This window comes from Saccopteryx leptura, chromosome 5, assembly GCF_036850995.1.
Source record: "Saccopteryx leptura isolate mSacLep1 chromosome 5, mSacLep1_pri_phased_curated, whole genome shotgun sequence".
NCBI classification, from domain to species: domain Eukaryota; kingdom Metazoa; phylum Chordata; class Mammalia; order Chiroptera; family Emballonuridae; genus Saccopteryx; species Saccopteryx leptura.
The window spans coordinates 59,051,475-59,064,088 of record NC_089507.1 but is presented as its reverse complement, the minus strand read 5'-3'; the positions used below and the strand labels follow the sequence as shown (position 1 = coordinate 59,064,088).

Genomic DNA, 12,614 nt, shown 5'->3' with positions numbered 1-12,614 from the left:
GTGGGATGGCCCTTAGTGTCATCAACAGTCATTCTAGAGAAAGGAACAAAGGGGAGGTTGATAGAAAGAGTCGATGGACCTGGAAATGGCCAGAAGCAATATATAAAGCCACCTTTCTTGGACAAATATACCCATGATAGGTGGTACCTGAAAAAATATTAGAAATAAAGTAATGAGAATATAGGGAGAGAAAGGAAGAAGAATAAGATGAATAAAAGATGACAAGATGGAGAGGACCGTACTTAAGTAAAAGGTAGAAAATAGTTTGGAAGTCCTGTCAGGAAGTCTAGGATGTAAAAATTCAAGATCATTTTGATTCATACTTGTTTAAAAGTTGTACTAATGAATATCATGTAAATTACATTTAATTATTTTATATCTTACCGAATAATTTAAATGTGACACTTTTCTTGAAAAGTTGTATAGCTATTAATATAAAAGTGTACATTAAAAGTGTATATCAGTAAAAATATAATTGATTCTTTATCAAATAGTAATGTATTTATTTTTATATTTATTATAAAAAAATATAAAATATATTTATTTTTATATTTATTATATATTATATATAATAAGGGATATTATCAATCCAGCTACCTGTGCTACCAATAGAAAAAAAAAACAAGAAGAGATCAAATATTAACTGCTAATTTGGAAAAGACAGAGGTCTCTAGAACACAAAGTACTATTTTTTTTTTTTTAATTTAGGACTCAACAAATTCTGTAATAATACAAATAAACCTAAGTGTTGTTTCAGAACAAATTGTACCTACACACCAATTTGGTCAAAAAGGCCTTATTTAAGCCAGAAGTTTTCATTTGTATAAATCACTTCTTTAAAGAGATATTTTCTTATTGTGTTCTTACTTTTAACCTTAATTAAAAATTGCAATATCTGACAGACATGAAAAATTTCTATGAAATATGAAAAGTAGGTTAAAATTTTGTTGCCAACATTGATCTTGAATAAAACTGCTTCTAAAAATAGCTTAAGTGTTACTACTCTTGTTGGAAAGTCTTTTGAATTGGAGTCTTAGGACATAGGTTTTATTTTACATCAGTGAAGATTTTTTTTCTCAGCATTTGCACAGCACCAAAAACTATTTGAAAATTATTATTTCTGTAATCTTAATCTCATTGCAAGTGAATGAAACGAAAATCTATTTTTTAGATGATTTGGTTATAATATGTAAAAGTATTGCTTTCCTTTTGTTTTTACAGAGTCAATTTATTTGCTGTATATTTCATAGGAAACATCCCTGAGTAAAAATTACTTATATTTAACCTGCATTCAATTTATCTTTTTAAAATAAAATCCTCTATGAATGTAACAATTACAATTATTCAATAGATTGACTCATTTAGTATTTAAAATTATAGGCCAACAGTGAAACACTGACCTTCAGGACCAGCAAACCTCACCATTTATTACTGCTTCTTTAACACCCACAAAGGCTCTTCCCTCTTTCCTCTCCAGTTACTGCTGCTAGTCAGCCTGTGCAAGTGGCAGGTATCACATCACTCAAGTGAAAATGCCAGTGCCATCAGCCTCCTGAGCATTGTTGTAACTATTAACTTTGTGTTACTTTTCTTTTTTACTTTTTAATTGAATTTATTGGGGTGACACTGGTTAATTGTGTTAATTTTCACTTTCATTTCTGGCTTGTCCTGTGAGGATTTCTCATTTTGTGTTCCCTCTATGACTGTGAGCTACTTAAGAATAGAGACTACTTATGCTTATCTTCATATCTCTGATGCTAAATACAATGCCTGGAATATAATACACCCTCCACGGATGTTTATTGTAAAGGAATGAATAGCTAGGAATCTATATAGTTACGGGTATTTAAAGAAGCTTAAATCTGTAAGAATATCCCATTATCAGATTTACATTTTCTAGGTTTTTATTTCCCTCTTTTCTTCAACATTTGGAAATATTTCTTCTTGAGAAAGTGTGTACCAAGGAGAAATGCTGTGACAAGATGCCATGGAGGCAGGTCTACTATCCTGGGCTCCTGAAGTGACTTGTTTGGCTTTGTTGTTTACAAAGCCAAAGATAATTATTCATAATATGTCAGCCTAGATTCAAGATAGTTGGGAATGAGTGGGTCTTATTCCAAGATTAAAGCCATTTTGATGCCTGTTACAAAAGCTAGTATGGAGGTGGTGTTGCTAGGGAGAGAAATGGAAACAACACAGGTGGCAAACAAAACAGCTTGAGGTCTTCCATGCCCTTAACGGTCTTCTTCACCCATTCACTCACACTTCCTGGTAACAAAGATGAAAGTGGTGCAATTGTTCTTCTGCAATGGTGCACTCTCAATAGTTGATCAGTTCTGGCTAAATGATGATTTGTATTTTTACTGTACCATTTTACCCAGGAGATGAAGACCTTTTGCATTCAATAATAGGGCCTAAGATTAACTGCAACCAACACAACGTGTTTAGTGTGCTGAACACCCCTGTGGGGAAAAACTACTGAACACTGCTAATATATTCGTGACCAACACTGGTAAGTATACAAGCCTGGCATGCATTGACAAGGAGACTGTGCAAAAATTGCAACAGCAGTATTCAGTCTCTAGAGCTGGAATGATTTGTTTTTGGACTGCTGGTGATAACAGCTTAATGAAGCTAACCTACAAAAACAAAATTAAAGCCAAGAAATTTATAATGTCAAGGCCGCATTCATCGAGTAAACATTAATATTTCTAGCTTACATTGTGATGTTTATATTCTAAGCCAAACAAACGTGATTCTATCGCGAGAAGGAAGAATTAGAAAAGAAATAGGACGTGATTATCGCAGAGCGTCACAGGTTCTTTTTATTTACCTTTCGCTGTACAACTTACAGGCATTACACGTTAAAAAAAACGCACTGAAGATACCAGGGGACATTTCCTTCTGTCACTTTACCTCACCTGGCATCGCTGCCATCCAGACCAGCGCTCAACTTCGCTGTCAGCCTCTGGCGAATGTGCAGTAAACAGTACCGAATCCACGCAAGAACACGGGGTGAGGCGGTTCGCCAGGCTCTCTCACCACCATGCATTTGTGGATGTGGGTTTTTACTTTTCCAGCTTTTCCACCTCTGTTCGGCACTCAAACCAAGAAAAGAGAATAAGAAAACAAGATTAGAGGAGAAAACGGGTTACATCCCTGGCCACCGGGCGCGCACGCGCACCAGACCATATACTGCGCCCACGGGGCGGGGCCAAGGCGCGGGTATGGAGCTCCGCCCCTTTCCTCTCAACCCAACCCCTCGGCGCAGGGGAGTGATTGACTCCCGCCAGCCCCTCCACGTCAATCAACCCTTCTCGCACTCTCTGCACCTTGTTATTAATCTCAATACCGATATCGCGCGAGTGCCTCTGCCCCGGCCCTCGGGGGTGTGAACGTGTGTGAGCGAGAGTGAAGGCACCGAAAGCTGGCGTTTCTGTGTAGCAGCCTCGGCCCCGGCAGCAGCAAGCGCAGCAGCAACCCCCGCAGCGGCGGCAGCCCCGGCGCCAGGAGGCCAAGGCCAAGGCCAGGCTTTGCGCGGCTCTGGTAGTAGTAGCGCGGCTCCGGCGGCCGCGGGGGCGCAGCTTCCTCCGGCGGGGGCCTTCTCGTCGGCGGCCGCGGGACCTCTCCTGCGCGCCCAGGGTCACCGGCAGCGAAGCCCGGCGGCGCGGCCCTCGCCCCCTTCCCCGCCCCCGTCCGTCTCCTCCTCGCTCCCTTCAGCCGCCCTCCTCACCGCTGCCTCTGCCGTTCCTCAGGCGGCCCGGCCCGGCCCGCCCGCCCCGCGTCCCCTCCGGCCGGTGCCTCATCCCCCCGGCGGGCTGCCTGCATGTCTTTGCTGCCCTCAGCCCCACCGCCACCGCCACCACCACCTCCGCCGCCGCCGCAGCACCAGCACCAGCCGCCCCGCCGCCGCCGCCGTCGCCGCCGCCCGGAGCCCGGCGCGCTGAATGCAGGTGAGGTGGGGGCGCCGGCCCTCCGGGACCCCAGGCCCCCCGCGAGCCCGGGGCGGGCCCTGCCGGCCGCGGCCGCTCCCCTGCGGGGCGGGTGGGAGCAAGGCCGGCCCGCGGGGGTTTGTGTTTGCGTCTGCGGCCGCGGCTCCGGAGGGGAAGCATCTGTGGGGGCCTGGTGCGCGCGCGCGTGTTTGTGTGTGTGTGTTTCCCCCGCCGCGGGGAAATGGCTGCTGTTGCTCCTCCTGGGCCCGAGGAGGAGAATGGGGGAGAGTGTTTTTGCGCCTCCGAGTAGGATCGAGAGTGTGGGGAAGCGGAGTGCGTCCCCGGGGACAGGAGGTGGGAGACGGAGTCCTGTGTGTGGGTTGCGAGTTGGGACTTCGACGGGCGGGGAGGCGGCCCCGAGAACCCCAGCGAGTGTGTGTGGTTCGCGTGGGGGGCTGACTCGTGTCTCTGTCAGAGGTTCCGGGTGTGCGTGTGCGGCGTGGGGGGTCCGCGCTGAGGGCCCGGGACTCCGGGGACCCGGGCGTCCGGGACCCTCGAGCGGCGTGCCCCTCCCCCTTCGTGGCCGAGGCTCGGGAGCCCCGCAGGTGAGCGCTGCTGGGCGGGAGCCGGGCCGGAGAGGGGGAGCGTGGGTTCCGCTCCCGCACGGCCGCCGGGCCCGGAGAGCTGCGGGGCCGGGCCGCGCCTCAGGTCTCGAGGCCGCGGCAGGAAGCGCGGCCTAACCGCCTCGGCGCCCGCCGCCCGCCGGCCTCCCGCCGGCCTCCGGGACGCCTCCGGGGGCGCGCGGGCCCGGGCGCTCACTCGGGCCTGGGCAGGTGAGGGGCGGAGGCGGGACGTCCCGATGAATGTCGCCTCCGCCGCCTCGGCCGCGAAGCGAAGGCAGATTTTGGCGTCGGGACTCTTCCCGGCGCCAGCGGTGGGACCCGAGGGAAAGTGAATCAAAGCCGTACATCTGGCGAGGACGCGGTGCCCACGGCCCTTCTTTTCATTCTTAAGGCCGTGCGGCGGCACTAAGTACATCTGTTCATTTTTCGTTAAATATACTTTATGGTTGGTAATAGGTAAGCACATTTTTTTTTTAAATGAAATTTTTCTTGGAGTGGCGGGAGAAGAAACGGAAGCCGGCCTGCCTGCCCTGTGGTGGTGGCGAGCTTGGATCGATTTTGTGCTTTTGAAATTGTTTTATCCTGCCTCCTAGGGGGAGAGGCGTGTACGCGCCGAGCCGCGGAGGCCGAGGGAGAGGAGCTGACGGGAGCTGTCATCCTCCTCGACTCCGCCGACTGGTCAGCGAGGCCCTTCAGATGGGGTGGCGTTCTGGCAGGTTCCCCTGAGCCATTTGTACACATTGGAAGCGCAGTACTACCTTTTAGGAGATACCACCGTGTTGCCTCTGGTCATCCTAATCGAGATAGTTGTGCACAAATACACTTTCCCTCACCGCCTGCAAATCCTAGATCAAGCAGCCTCTGAGTGGACTCCTGAAAAGCTATTTTGCGAGGAGTCTAAGCAAAATGAAACTAAAGAGAAATCTGCCAATAGGTGTACAATGCAGTTCAGAATTAAATATAAATGGCATATGGATAATTGTTTGCTGATTTATCTACTCCACCCTTTTTCCATTAGTATCTAGTTAGCTCATCTAGCTAAAACCCTCTGGAGAGTCAAGTCATGATACAGATGAGATCCTTGCAGGCCATGCTCTGTATAATGGCCAGTGATTGGTACTTTCTGAATTGGTCTCACAAAAAAATGTTCCATGCTGTTCACTGGGAAGTGGGGGTCCTAATGGGAATGGATGGAGAGCTGTTTTCTGTGACCACTACTGGAAAACAACACACACACTGTAGTTTAGTGGAACAAGGATTTGCTCTACAGACCTTAGAACTCTGCCTGTGCCATTTCTCTTAGCTATTTGACCTTAGGCTTAATGTATGTAAGCTTCTGTTTTCTCATCTGCAAGAAGGAGATAATACATTTATTATAAGGTTGTCAGAGGATAGAATGAGAAAACATGTTTAGTACATAGTAAATGCTTAGTTAAATATTAGTTTCTCCTCCTGTAGTCCTGACTGGACATTGAAAAACATAAGTACAAATACTCATTTAATTGCTGAAAGCAATATTATGTAACTAAATCAAGGCAATAGAACATTTCAGTCCTTTGATATACATAAAGTATATTTAAACCTTTTTAAAACATATTTTAGAATTCCTTTTTTCTAGAAATAAGAATTCATTTAAATGCTTAGTGTACTAGTTTATAGAGACTATATAGTCATACTTCATATTTTTTGATATTTTCAAATGGGCCATCTCAGTTTCATTACTCTTTTTATGAGTTCTTTTTTTGTAGCTCTGGGGTGGGGGTGGGGGGGGGGAACTAAGCTATACGTAACAAATACATGTTCCAGTACAATTAAGCGTTAAAAAGGATTACAGAACTAGATTTTATCTATATAGGTCCACAAAGTAAAAGTGCTACAGAAATAGCTATGTAATGTCTTAATGTTGACTGATTCTGGTAAACATAATCTCTTGGAATCTTTTCCTGAATGAAAGCAAAAATCCTCTATCAATTTTCAGTAGTTTTCCGTTTTTATTACTCTGTGTGTAGTAGTAAATGTGATGTCAATTTAATTTTAATAGTATTGTGGAAAAAATAATGTCATGGAGTTTAAGACAAAGGCAACAGCAGTTAAATAAATAATTTTTCTTTCTTTTCCCTCTTTTTTTTTAATGTGAAAGCAGGGTGAAGAGAATATGGGAGAAGGTTCATTTAAGTTTGTAATGTCTTATTTTCTAATGCCAAGTTTCCCAGTTAGGCTTTATATCATTATTTATATCAGCAATGATGAGCTTTAAAAATAAACCTGGTAAAGCACTAAAATTTCAACAAATTTGTGAAGGACTTTTTGTGAAGGATAATAGGGACAACTTTATTAGAATGCAAAATATGGTTTTGTTAAAGTGAGTGTATTATGGGTATGTGTATATTTAAAACAAACAGAATTCACTACCTTATATTTAAAGGAAGAATTCTTTAAAAATTATAAATGGTAATGTTTAATATTTTAAGAACAAAATAGAATTTTGCTGTTAACGAGGTATTTGGTAGTTTTCATTAAATATTATGAATTGTATTTTAAAACAATTTATACTTTTTTTTTAAAATTTTATTTACTGATTTTTAGATAGAGGGCAGAGAGAGGAGGGTGGAGTGGAAGCATGAACTCGTAATAGTTGCTTCCTTCTATGTGCCTTGACTGGGCAAGCCCAGGGTTTCGAGCCGGTGACCTCAGCATTCCAGTTTGACACTTTACCCACTGCGCCACCACAGGTCAGGCCAATTTATACTTTTTTTAATTTGGGATAGTTTAGGAAAAATTTCTTTGTAATATGAAAATAGATAATGTTGAACTATATATTAAGATATGTGGATAGTGACATTAACAGTGGAACTTATGCTGTCATTCAAATCAAAGGAATTACATATAAAAATCAAAGTGGCAAATTGTTTAGATTTTGAAAATGCAGTGTTACTTAAATGGTCTTTTAAACAATTTTTCCAAAATATTCCTTATAAATATCTTTAATTGGAGGAAATTGTATACTTAGGAATTTGTGCATGTATTACTGTGGGTAAGTGCTAATTAGGATAATAAATAAACCCCAGAATTTAAGTGGTTTAACACATACAAGTTTATATTTTGCTCACGTGACAGTCTAGTGCAGGTGCTCATAGTTAGCAGGCTTGTAGCTTTTCTCCTTGTGGTAATTGAGGGTCCCAGACTCCTTATATCTTATAGCTCCACCGTTTCCTCAGAGCCTCAGATCCCTACTTGTTACCCACAGACCATTTCTCAAGAATCCCTAGACTTAACAGGGACAAACATCTTCCCACATTCATTGGTGAGAATTTGTCACAGTCGCATTTGAATGCAAGAGGGATGGGAATTTAGTCTCTGGAAAGGGGACAGCTTGGGGCTTTTCATGATATTTTAGATGGTAGCATTGTTTATGAAACTATGTCTAAAAATGAATTATAATACTTAAAAATTGCTTTCCATCTTCAAAGAGTAAATTGGGGGAGGGGAAAAAGAAGGGAAGAAGTAGAGCCACAGAAGGAAGAAGAGGAAACGGCGTTTTTTTCTATGAGGAGTTTGAATGACAAGTGATTTTCAGCTATTTAAAAATACAAATAACTAGCCTGATCTGTGGTGGCGCAGTGGATAAAGCGTCGACCTGGAAATGCTGAGGTCGCCGGTTCGAAACCCTGGGCTTGCCTGGTCAAGGCACATATGGGAGTTAATGCTTCCAGCTCCTCCCCCCTGTCTCCCTCCTCTCTCTCTCTCTCTCTCTCTCTCCTCTCTCTCTCTCTCTCTTTCCCTCTCTCTCCTCTCTAAAATGAATAAATAATATAAAAATTAAAAAAACCCAAAAAAACAAAATCCTTTAAAAAAATAAAAATACAAATAACTGAGAGAACATTACAATTGTATTTAATAACCTTTAGTGGGTCTCTTCTTTACTATCCAGTTATTGATTGCCCTTGTGGTATACTGTATTCTGGCTGTTTGAGTTGTTCCTCTTTGTACTTTGAAATCAGTTGACTTTGAATTTTAGTTTCTGGGGTATAGTTTCATGGGAAACACATTTGTGAATTTTCTTTCTGATGAGATAGAACATTATAATTATTATTATAATATCATTTAGGTGGACCTTCCTGTGTTTGTTTGCTGTTGCTGTTTTTGTAATTCAGAAGTCATTGTAATTAAGATATGTGAGCCTTAACCCAGAAGAATTACAGAATCATCAAGTAAATAAGAGGCTTAATTATTAATTTGTGCTTGTGTTTCATGATGAAAATACTACAACTTACAGAAAAATTTCCCTCCACTGATTTGAAAGAAGGGAGAGAGGAAGGGAGAAGGAAGAGAGAGAGAGAGAAAAGCATAAACTCACTGTTCCACTTAGTTGCTCCATTTTTAGTGGTGCACTCATTGATTGCTTCTATGTGCCCTGACCAAAGATCCAACTTGCAACGCCAGGACGACACTTTATTCACTGAACCACCCAGCTAGGGTCCAGCTTTTTTTAACTGTAGTAACATTGAGCCTCTAATACATTAAATGCATTTAATTTCTGGACAACTTTAATTTTAATTGAATTACAACTATTCTTTCACTGCCTAGATTCTTGTAAAGTGAAACCTCAGCTCTATGTCTCACCTGTACTGATTTTTATTCTGAAAAGTTTGGTTAGTTATCTGGAGAATTTTATATATATCTATATTTCCCCAAAGGAAGATTTTTGAGTAGTCTGGTTAACTTCTTCATGGTAAATATTTCTAACTGTGTATTTTGAGAATTAAAAACCTTATTCAACCTGACCTGTGGTGGCACAGTGAATAAAGCATCAACCTTGAATGCTATGCTTGCCTTGTTAAGGCACATAAGAGAAACAGCTAGAGTTGATGCTTCCTGCGCCTTTCTCTCCCACTCCTTTTTCTCTCTCTTTCCTCTCTCTAAAATGAATAAATAAAATCTTAAAAAAACAAGCCTTATTCAAGGGCCCATTCTATAGTCATTATTGTACTCAATTCTAAAGAGAAGTACGAAAGAAGTAGAAGAACGAACGCTTGTGAAGCTTACAGCTTGTGAATAAGGGAGATAAAACTATTTCAAAACAAGTGCAAGTCATTATAGGATAAGCTGTTTACAGACATTCTCAGAGAGAGTAACAAGATGGAATGATGGGTAGGTCAGAGATTACATAAAGAAAAAGTTTTTTGGTAAGAGCTTTTTTGAGATATAATTGACTTTCCATAGAAGTAGTGTAGTCCATTTAAAGCAGCGGTCCCCAACCTTTTTTGGGTCATGGACCGGTTTAGTGTCAGAAAATATTTTCACAGACCGGCCTTTAGGGTGGGACAGATAAATGTATCACGTGACCGAGACAAGTGTCAAGAGTGAGTCTTGGATGTAACAGAGGGAATCTGGTCATTTTTTAAAAATAAAACCATTCAGACTTAAATATAAATAAAACGTAAGTAATGTAAGTTATTTATTCTTTCTCTGCCGACCGCTACCAAATGGCCCGGGGATTGGGGACCACTGATTTAAAGTATATATCGATAACTCAGTAGTGATTAGTATATTTATATTTGTGCAGCCATCACCACAATTTTAGAACATTTTAATCACCTGGAATATAAATCCTGTATTTAAGCGTTACCTTTCATTCTCCTACATCCTTACTTCTAGGCAATCACTGATTTATTTTCTGAGTATGTATTTACCTCTTCTTAAAATAATATGTACTCTTTTATCATGGGTTTCTTTTATTTACTCTGTTTTCAAGGTTCATTCATGTCATATACTTGATTCTTTTTATGGTTGTATTATATGCTATTGTGTGGATATACCACATTTTATCAGCTGATGGACATTTGAGTTGTTTCTACTTTTGACTATTGTAAATAATTCTCATATGAACATTCATGTGTAAGTTTTTGAGTGTATAGTTTTCAGTTCTCTGGGATATAGCAGCTGGATCATATGGTGCCTTGATGCTTAAACTCTTGACAAACTTCCAGACTGTTTTCCAAAGCAGTCTCACCATTTCACATCACCAACAGTGTGTATAAGGGCTCCAGTTTCTTGACATCCTTGCCAACATTTGTTATCTATCTTTTTGATCATAGCTCTCCTACCTGTGTTAAGTAGTATCTCATTGTGATTTTGATTTGCATTTCCCTAATGATGCTGAGTGTCTTTTCATTTCCTTAGTGGCCGTATGTGTATCTTTTTTTGAGAGATAAGTATTCAGATCTTTTGACCACTATAAAATTATTATTTTAAATATTATTATTGAGTTTTAAGAGTACTTTGTATATTAATAGGTACAAGTCCCTTTTCACACATGATTTTTCTTTCCATTCAGTGAGTTGTCTTTTCACTTTCCTGATAATGTCTTTTGAAGAACAAAGGTTTTTAATTTTAGGAAGTCTAATTTATTTTGTCTTCTGTTGTTTGTGCTTTTGGTATCATATTTAAGAAACTGTTTACTAATCTAAGGTCACAATGATTTACCCTTCTGTTTTGTCCTAAATGTTTTATAGTTTTAGCTCTGATATTTATATCTTTGATCTATTTTGAATTAATTTCTATATGAGGCTTCATGTAGGGAATCTAACATTATTCTTTTGCATGTGGATATCCCAGTAATATTTGTTAAAAAGACTATTCTTTTCCTATAGGATTGTCTTGTCACTTTTGTTGAAAATCAATTAACCATAAATATGAGGGTTTATTTCTGGATTTTCAGCTTTATTCTGTTGATTTGTATGATTTTCCTTATGCCAGTATTGTCTTGACCAGGGGTCCCCAAACTATGGCCCACGGGCTGCATGCGGCCCCCTGAGGCCATTTATCCGGCCCCTGCTGCACTTCCAAAAGGGGCACCTCTTTCACTGGTGGTCAGTGAGAGGAGCATAGTTCCCATTGAAATACTGGTCAGTTTGTTGATTTAAATTTACTTGTTCTTTATTTTAAATATTGTATTTGTTTCCATTTTGTTTTTTTACTTTAAAATGAGATATGTGCAGTGTGCATAGGGATTTGTTCATATATATTTTTTTATTTTTTTTAATTTATTCATTTTTTAGAGAGGAGAGGGAGAGAGAGAGAGGAGAGAGAAGAGACAGAGAGAGAGAAGGTGGAGGAGCTGGAAGCATCAACTCCCATATGTGCCTTGGCCAGGCAAGCCCAGGGTTTCGAACCGGTGACCTCAGCATTTCTAGGTCGACGCTTTATCCACTGCGCCACCACAGGTCAGGCCATAGTTTTTTTATAGTCCGGCCCTCCAACGGTCTGAGGGACAATGAACTGGCCCCCTGTGTAAAAAGTTTGGGGACCCCTGGTCTTGACTATTGTAGTTTTGTAATTGAGAAGTGTGAGTCCTCCAACAACATTGTTCTATTTCAAGATTGTTTGGCTATTTGAGGACTTGTATTTCCATATGAATTTTAGAATTAGCTTGTCAATTTCTGCAAAGAAGTCAGCTGGGATTTTGATAGGAATTGTGTTAATGCTAGCTCATTTTGTGGAGCATGGCCATCTTAAGAGTAAGAGTAAGTCTTCCTAGTCATAAACATGGGATCTTTTCATTTATTTAGATCTTCATTTCAACAACATTTTGTAGTTTTCAGAGTATGTTCTACAATTTTATTGCTTTAATTCCTAAATATTTTATTGTTTTTGGTGCTATTGTAAATGGAATTGTTTTCTTATTTTTTCTTTTTATTTATTTTTTTTAGAGAGAGAGGGGCAGACAGGGAAGCAAGAAAGATAAGAAGCATCAACTCAGAGTTGCGGCTCCTTTAGTTGTTCATTGATTGCTTTCTGATCTGTGCTTTGATGGGGAGAGTGGAGGAGATGGGGCTGGGGGGCTCCAGTTGAGTTAGTGACCCCTTTTTCAAGCCAGCAACTATGAGATCATGTCTATGATCCCATGCTCAAGACCCTGTGCTCAAGATGGAGACCCCACACTCAGCTGGATGAGCCTGTGCTCAAGTTGGTGACCTCAGGGTTTCGAACCTGGGTCCTCAGTATCCTAGGCCAATGCTCTATCCACTACATCACCACCTGGTCAGGCTATGGAGTT

The 12,614-nt window shown here is 41.2% G+C and overlaps 1 protein-coding gene across 3 annotated transcripts in view; it reads left to right on the top strand.

Annotated features, from left to right (window-relative positions):
• Positions 1-3,465: 3,465 nt before the first annotated feature.
• The window catches only part of CNOT6L (CCR4-NOT transcription complex subunit 6 like), a 128,297-nt gene continuing 119,148 nt past the window's right edge, over positions 3,466-12,614 (top strand). The window contains exon 1 of one of the 3 annotated variants that reach the window (XM_066386957.1): positions 3,466-3,953. The gene's annotated coding sequence lies outside the window, so the exon portion shown is untranslated. Of the gene's footprint in view, positions 3,954-4,160; positions 4,287-4,442; positions 4,538-12,614 lie in introns of those variants that run through there. The other 2 variants (XM_066386956.1, XM_066386958.1) reach the window with 2 other exon arrangements.